Source organism: Acanthopagrus latus, chromosome 7 (assembly GCF_904848185.1).
Source record: "Acanthopagrus latus isolate v.2019 chromosome 7, fAcaLat1.1, whole genome shotgun sequence".
NCBI classification, from domain to species: domain Eukaryota; kingdom Metazoa; phylum Chordata; class Actinopteri; order Spariformes; family Sparidae; genus Acanthopagrus; species Acanthopagrus latus.
Window position 1 is genome coordinate 10174451 of NC_051045.1, and position 8910 is coordinate 10183360.

The 8910-nt window shown below is 41.4% G+C and overlaps 1 long non-coding RNA gene across 1 annotated transcript; it reads left to right on the forward strand.

Moving 5' to 3' along the window:
• The first annotated feature begins 1295 nt into the window (after window positions 1-1295).
• On the forward strand, window positions 1296-2103 carry LOC119022151. Its single transcript, XR_005075841.1, has 3 exons — window positions 1296-1436; window positions 1704-1786; window positions 2091-2103. It is a non-coding gene; the product is annotated as an uncharacterized LOC119022151 (long non-coding RNA).
• Window positions 2104-8910: the final 6807 nt, after the last annotated feature.

Below are 8910 nucleotides of genomic sequence, written 5' to 3' on the forward strand. Positions count from 1 at the left end.
ATTTGTCAGAAATCTGGCTGACCAACAGACAACCAAACCTAACCTAAACCTCTGTGCTAATAAACAGCTAATGAAGACCTGGTCGCTGGTGAGCTAACCGTTTACCCTCAAGGCTAGCACTAATCTGTCACATTTGAGCTGTCCATTGTAAGCCACTTGCTTATGGGACAATAAGTTAACACACCATTCAAAAAATGATTTTCACCATCAAATCCTTTCTCATAACTGTCTGCAAGCCATTCCTAATTTAAGAGTAGTTAATGTTTCAACAGAGAGGTTTCATTTAAGGTGATTGTTGCTACACAGCTGAAAACCTGCGATAGCTTACATTTGGACTCTCTCGCTTTCTTTTTGTGTTAAGACGGGTTGCTATTAATGGAAATTTGAACTTTTGACCCGCAAAAAAAAAGAACTTCTTCCCAGTGAATGATCCACTGATTGAGGCCATTTCACTGAAAAGAGCTGATATCACTACAGAAATCTGCTGGTGTGACAGTGCTTGTGTTTTTTTTTTCCCCTTTTAAACTACTACTTTAAACTTTTTCTAAAGTAGGATGACAAATTACATTTTCACAAGTTGTTAATCAATATACCCAGCCTATTGCATTGAACACAACACACAAAACCCATTAGATTATTTTGTGGATCAAATCACAGTGGCTTTCCTCCACTACTTTTTCTTTTCTTTTCTTTGAGAACTACTCTTCAGGTTGTAAACAGCATTACCAGACCACTCTGCCTCTGTTCACTCAGTGTTTCTTTCCTCCCTCACAGACTGAGGATCTACGAGCACAGCTCATGGCTATTGAAACGGTTGACCAGCAGAGGAAAAACTCTGCACAAAGAACATCAGCAGGCGCTACATTTTGTGTGCGCTGTGTCTCTCTCCTTTTGTTGCTCAGTGTTCTTACCTACACTCGAATTCTCCTGTAACACAACTGAATGCTATTCTGCCTCTGTCTCTCTCTCTCTCTCATTCTCTCTCTCTCTCTCTCTCTCTCTCTCTCTCTCTCTCTCTCTCTCTCTCTCTCTCTCTCTCTCTCTCTCTCTCTCTCTCTCACTATCCATCCTTGGCTTCACAGTATTCATCCCTGAGGGCCGATCGATAGACTGCAACAGCCTTTCAATGAAATCTCCCCTGTGCTAGTGGAGAAAAGAAACGTCGTTCAATCGAACGATAACTCTCTCCCTCTGTTCCTTTTGATCGCTCTCTCTCGCTCCCTTTCTATATATACAATCTCACTTTCTCTCTGTTTTGTGCTCGCTGCGAGGAGGATGAAGGGGAGGCAGTATAGGCAGCGGTCAGAGGCCACAGCTGGAGGCTTGTTTGATGATCAGTAGGGACGGATACTGACGGACCATCACACCGCAGGCATTGTAAATTACCTCTGAGTAATGCAAAGGAGATAAAGCAGACAGCGTGGGGTCGAGAACAGGTAGAAACATTCAGTCTTTTGGTCGGTGTGAAAAACTGCAGAATGAAGCGATAGCTGTCAAACTGTCAAATTTATCTGGGCACATTCAATATCACAAGCCTTGAACAGCTGCATCATGTGTGTTTGCATCTGTATGTGTGTGTGTTTGCACCTACACGGCTGACAAGCATACAGAGAAGCTGATGAACAGGTTGGTGGTAGAAATCTGGCAGTGTGAGGCTTTACTGCAAATGTCAGCATGTTTTTGTTTTGTTTTTTCGTTCCCAGAAATTCCTCGTCAACATCCCACTAAATTCCCATTGGGACTTGTGAGCCAAACAGCAGCTCATAAAATCAGCCTTAATTTTCGGGTAAGTGGGCAGATGTGATATCCAACTGTGAAACATATGTACTGTCCACAGTAGGCCCAGCGCAACCCTGATTTGTCAATCATGGCTAATTGTGATGAATCAGCGAAGGAAGAGGCTAAACTGTTGGTTAATCAAGTTGGAGTCACTTGTTTCCTTGGATAGTGATGGTATTATCATCACATATGAATTCAAGTGGAAAGTAGCAGGATACTTGTGAATAGACACCTCTTCTATTTGCCTTGTTTATGTGAGTATATGTGCATGTATTGGTGAAAAACAGTCAGACTAAAAACATTGTATTTAGGGTTCAGTGCTCTCCGCTAACATGAATGAAAAAGGTCAGTCAAAGTTTGTGTGTTTTCACTTTTGTTCCTCAGTCTCACCTCCATTTGTTGTCCTTGTGTCATCGTACTTGGTTTACTCTCGCTCTTTGATCACTGCCTTTTGATTGCCTGCATTTTATGTCATTGGATTTTGGCCTCATTTCCTTAAAGTTTGCTCTCTGTTTTTCAACCTACCGTGTGTCTCTGAATTGGGTCCTTTTTGCTTAAATTGTAACAAGTACCACATGGGAACGCTAGGGGGTAAAACGTTTAGAAAAGATGACTTTATTTAATGTTGTGGTGGAGACCAGTGACAGACCCCCGTGGTGGTTGTGTGGATTCTAGTTTGAGAACTGAAAGAGTAAACATTGAACAGTTTTAATTTGTGAGACATTAGAGAGACATTTTCTATCAGAGCCAAAAAGCAAGTCAAAGCTATGAGCAGATGCCTGGAGCAGATCCACTGACGATAAAAATATGACACTGGGGTCTCTGTTTTCTTTTCTGGAGTGAACGGTTAGCCTGTGGACCATCCAAATGTTGTTTTTAGCCGCACACAGGTGTTTTTCCCACCTGTGCAAGCTTGGAATTTGGGGCCACCTTTCATGAACTGGGGTGGACAGGCACTGTATGGAATGCCTCAGTAACAATAACAATTTTGTAGCCAGTACAGTGCAATTTTGGTGTCAAGAATAAGGGGATCTGCACTAACGCCTTTGCCGGTGGCAGGCTGCCAGGGGCACAGTTTGGGGTGAAATACCCTGAATGATTCAGGGGGCCCAGAGCTTGACAGAGGGCCTGTACCACGCCTGGGATTACAGCTAGTTAAAGTGTCAGAGCTGTTGTTGAGTTGTTAGGGAGACCAACATTTCTGGCACTGCCCCCTTCCAGGCGCAGCTGTGATATATGCTACTTTGAGAGACTGTTCTGACAGCAAGATGTTTAAAAAAAAACTTTGTGATACAGTGGCTGTTTGGCAAATGGAAGCTAACCACATGGCAGATGTGGAAAAAAAACAAACAGTGACGAGTGATTAGCTAGATTAACTGCTTCTGGTTTTGCAATGCACAAGGCAAAGCAGACAAGACGGTCTACCTATGTGAAAGTTTCTAATGGCAGTACAACAAACTGCAGTTTTCATTCTCAATTTAATTGGTCAACATAAATTACCATCTATGTGTCTCTCCCTTTTGGGAATCACATCTTGTCTGCTTCCTCGGTTTACAGCTCCATTACTTCTCCAACCATGAATCTGAAAGTGCAAACATCATGTTTGCGTCTGGCCACTTAAGACTTAACATCATTATATCTAATTGCAATTTTATGTTCCCTTATCCTGATCTTTAACTCCCTGTTGCTTTTACTATAACATCCACTTCAATTAGAAAAACACACACACACACTTATATTCTGCACCATACGTAATGGTGCCATTAGGAGAAATTACCTGTCTGTGTCTGTGGATGAGGGCAAAAGCCTGATTTTATCACTGCACTGTAATTGAAACAGTTGTGACATATAATTAAGGAGTAAAAACCTAAAGTGACTGGGAAGGGTGTTAATAGTGGTCTTTACACCCCATCATATTTCTCTGTCTCTTAGAGGTACATTTTGGTTCATGTAGCCGTGAGGTTCTAGACCTCACATAGTGTGTGTCAGTGTCAATTTCTGTTGACATTAAGTCTTCTGGAGGTTGTACAGATAACATCTATTTTATGTTATACCTGAGTATTAGCAAAATGATCTGTCCAGTGCTTCATATACACACACTCATCCTTTTCAAAAGCTTATCAACTGTATTTGGAGGACTAGTTGTCAGACCTCGCTTTCATGTTCTTTAAATCCCTTCAAATGAATATAATATACTGTAGATTTACACATCATTCACTATGATGTGAATGTCAGGGAGCAACATGATACACAAAGAGACGAGTGTTAAAAAGGTGGAAGGCTCTTTGTATGAATCTTTGAAAGCCCTCCAAGGCTGGGCTCACACTACAGGAGTTTCTTTCGCATTACACACATAAGGAGACTCTTACACAACAAGACACTGATAATTGTGCATCACACACTACAGGATTATTATCGGGCCAGAGGGAGCAATGCAGCACCTCACGTCATCTATCTGTAAACGAATGGAGACAGGCACAACAACTTGCTGCAATTCTTTGCGTTGAAAAGAAAGCACAAGAAACATGCCCAGATGAGAGAATGGTTGGAGATACGTAAACAACATGCTGTCTATGCTTCAGCGAGAACTGGTATGTCAGCTAACTTTAGTCTCAGGGGCTGAGCTTGTTTATGGTTGCTCGGCAACACTGTCAGCAGCTCTGGGATCTCTCTATCATTGGCCACTGTGAAAGTAATGACAATCATCCTGTCTAGATTCTGAGTACCTAAATGACTGACTGTGTCGTTTATCAGTGTCTCCAAAACCACCATACATCACTGCTCCCAAAACAACATAAAAGTTGCAACGTAACTGTACCACACCTACCGGACCTTTGTCGTTTGTCAGTTTAGTTAGCTTAAGGAACTAAAACTACTTGGTTAGGTTTAGGAAAACATGGTGTGTTGGCATAAATCACTACTTTACTTCTTAAACCTCTGTCTCCAATGTACCTACTTCTGTAACATTCTGTATGTGACGTAACCTCAGTACAAAAGAACTCTCTCCATTCTGGTTTCCCTCTGGACATGGACCGCGGACTCCTGAATGAGAGTGCTTGTTCAACTTGAGCGTCCGTCCCTGACCTTCTCTCTGTGCACCCTATATACTACTTCTTACGTCCTCCTTTCCGGCAGTAATCATTACCCTCAAATAATGTACTCTCGTTTTCGACCGATAGGGTTGTTTTTCGGGCGAGGACAGTCTCGTGCTCCGAAAACTGCTGCAAATTGTTGGAAATATAAAGCAGAAAGGAAAATAAAGAAAAGCATCTCCATGTGCCATCTGTCAGCACCTCGCTTTTGTTATTAGTTAAAAATAAAAAACATATCAGAAAGCTCTGTGATTGGTCATCTCTCTATATTTCTGTAGAAGGCCTTGACTCAGTCATCTGAGGCCCACAGCTTGGTGCTTCATTGCCTCCCTCTCCTTAAATGTAAGAAACTATTCATCTGCACTTCTTCAGCACAAGTGTATTACTGTAGTTTCCTCTGGAGAGAAGCTTTTACAGTGAATCCACTCCAGTCTGGTTTTTTTATATCATAAAATAGCTTTAGCCTGCTCGTTTAGAGTGCACAGTTCTTGAAGGGAAGGAAAACATGATTTGATTGCTCATGACTAATGCCAGCACCCAGTGAAGCTGTATTCCTTCTTCTTTTATTAACCCCATTATCTTCCACTAAATGGTTTGCTAGTTTTGCAAGGGTCACTGCACAAATGGCAAGATCACACAGTTAAATCAAAAGATGGAGAATACAATATTAACCAAATGGAAACAACAGCAGCTAAGTGAATGCAGCCTGTACGAGGGCATTCTGCTACTTCTCACCCCATCTCCAAATGCTATAAAGGTACAGGGATGCAATTGCTCGGGAAAGCAGCCCGGGAGTTTATTGTCAGCCGCCCCAGTGTTAGACTTAATTTGAACTGACACAACACGTTTGTCAATAATTTTGAAAAAAAAAGACGAAATTGTTTATGTAGCTAAAATATAGGATGATGACACCAATTTTACAACCTCCTGTTTGTGTGAACATAAAAGCAAAACAGTGGCCTGACGGCCTGATTTTGATAGCTTCGTGGCGGTCAAATATAAAAATATCTTATAGGCTGTGATGTTTAAAAAAAGGATTGATGAGTAGCTCAGGAGAAAATGATAAGAATTAACCTGTTGATTTTGCCCATTAAAAATTCGCTGACTGTTTTAAAGAACGCTGAGTAATTCAGTGGGGACTAAATTGGAAAACCTGCGGCAGCATTCCAGCAATGAAAATCCAAAGTTAACAAACATACACTATACACAACTATAACAACATAGTTTGTTAATATAGCGAGCTCACAGCACATAGCATGTTAGCAGGATAAAGTACCTGCTTCCTGCTCACTCCTCTTTGATGTTCCTGCTTCTTTGCCACTGCCCTCATTATTGCCTACAGACTGCTAAAATAAATCCTCTATTGTTTTTGCCCACCTTCTCTGCAGCGCTGGCCGGGGATTTTGACTTTCTTTTTTCATGTTTCAGCAATGAGTGCTAGATACATTCTGTAGATAATATCAGTTTCTGAAGACTGCCTGCTATTACAGATCGCACCAATTGTGTCACTGCCACTGAGACGTTTCCCCCGCCTGTACAAGCATGTCCAAATAGCAACTTAAAGGTATATTCCGTTGTGAGTTTAATCCATGGCCTAACACACCGTGACACCAAGTAAAACCCCCCCTCAAGAGATCAAGTTTGCAGACCACTAGCTTAAGTAGTTTTAGTAACCTAATCTCAGAAATGACTGCACAATAACAATATATTGCAGTATACGCCTCCACCAGCGAACTGCCAACAAAAAGCCACAAGTAGTGCTCAGAACAGCACCAAATTTCAGCAACAGTACAAATAGGGTCGCAGCACATAGTTTGAGGCATCAACCCTCCGCTAGCGTAGCCGGGTTGCATTTGTAAAGTGAACACAACTCACCACTCACCTGCCGCAGCTTCCTGTTGTGGGTCCCTGCACGTCAGTTACGGTGAGTGCGGTTAGAAATGCTCAATTCCATTCTTTTCCCTGTCCGCTCTCGATAATAACTGTTATAGGCTGGTAGGCAAGAAACATATGAACTTTGATTGCATTTCCATGTAGTAATAATCATACATTTTCATCATTGAGCTGCGGAACTCTACTGCACTCGGTAATCAACTGGCAGGGCTTCCCCACAGCGAGCAAGCTGCTGCAGGAGAGTGGTGAGTTGTATTCTCTTTACAATAGGAATCTGGCAAAGCCAGCAGAGGTTTGATGCCTTGAACAGGGCGGGACAAGCCAGACACACGGATGGTCAAGATCATGGCTGAGACAGTGCGGTTTATTGAGTGTTGATGCTGGCGGCTCCACCGTAAAAACCATAAACAAACACTGAGTGTCAGTTAAGATAAGTCATATAAAAATAATTGTACATTCTACTAAAACCCTTAAAACAAGGTTTCAGCTCCAAAAACAGAGCATAAGAGAAAACCCACAGATAGATGAATAGCAGACAGTATCCGCGGAGCTAGCATACATACAACTAAAAAGCTAGCCATGATCACGGCCGACATACTTGTATAAAGCCAGGTTACAAATCCTAACACAGTGTATTAGCTATTCATAGTCAAGATATTTTACTATGATGTGGAGAGCTATCTATAGAGCTTGCCTTACAAACCCTAAACAAACACTGAACCAAAATGGCGGCCCGCACAGAAAATAACTGAAAACACGGTGTCCAGTAAAGGACAAACAGCAACAACCAAACAGTTACAATCGCAACACCTGAGGGCATGAATAATATAGCAGCGCCATCTATTGACCAAAATAGGCAGCTGCCTTACATAAGCATTAAAAAAAGTATTGCTGTTGACTGTACAGTGAAACCACCACTGTTTGATGCCTGTTTGCATCAGATGAGGTTTGGAGGCTCTTTACATGCAAGTCATCCTAGGCTGAAAACAACATTCAGTGAGACGTTGCTTACTAATTTTATCTTCAATTTTCTTTGTTGAAATATTTTTTGTAGTTTCCTAGTCTTTCGTATTTCACTCTGACCCACTCACTCCTCCACACAAACGGTAACTCAGGCACGGTCAGGCCAGGTCAGGTCACAGCCAAGTTAATCGAGCATGAACTCTTCTACGTCTGCTGCAGAGAACAGATATACGTGTTGGAAGGAGTCAGTAAGCTCTGCTTGGCCTTAAGGGGCTCTCATAATGCATGAGCAGGACTCTCGGCGCCCGATCAGCAGAACGATGACATTGATGCTCAGGCTTGCCATCCCTGCTACCCCGGCTCCTCCTGCATTATTACATGTCCAGATACCATCTTTAATTCTACTTCCTTTAAACAAGGTTGATGTGAGGGTCATTAAACCTCCATTCATGACGTTAATTACCTGATAAGCCCTCGCCAAGGTAAGATGGACAGAAAGGCTTTCAGCAGAAAAGAGAGTGAACCAACCAGCTGATTTCCTCCATCAGTGAGCGGCTGTGCACATTATTCTACAGCCTGATCGCTTTTACCATCATCTAATATCCAAAAAATACGAGAGAGGTCAATTTAGTGAGTGCATCTGAGTCTGTAGAGAAGCAGTCATGAATTTGATTTAAGCATCCTGTTCACTTTTGCATTTTTTGTTTTATTTTTTTTTTAAAACCTTTTTCTGTCCGTAAAATGATAAGATCCTCAAATCCTCGTGACCACGGCATTGTAATGTAAATATAAATTATGCATTATCGGTAATGCATAATAAGCACAGGTATGCACTGGGTTCATTCGTCATTAAATTCAAGTTAAAAGCAAAATACAGCTCACATTGATATATGGCTATAACATGATATGCCTGTAATCCAAAAATACTTTATTTAGCGTTTTAATCAAAAATGTGTAGCGAAGTATGTGGGTATATTTATTCATTTTTTTTCATTATTATGAAGCAGCAGAAGGAAATGCTTGTTTTTGCTTTAGGCTGCAACTAAAGGTTATTTTCTTTACTAATTAACTTTCTGGTTGTTTTTCAAATTAACAGCTTAATTGTTTTGTCTTTAACTTATCAAATGAAAAAGGAAAAAAATGCAGATTATCATTTACGAGACCACAAAGGAGTGTTCAGATT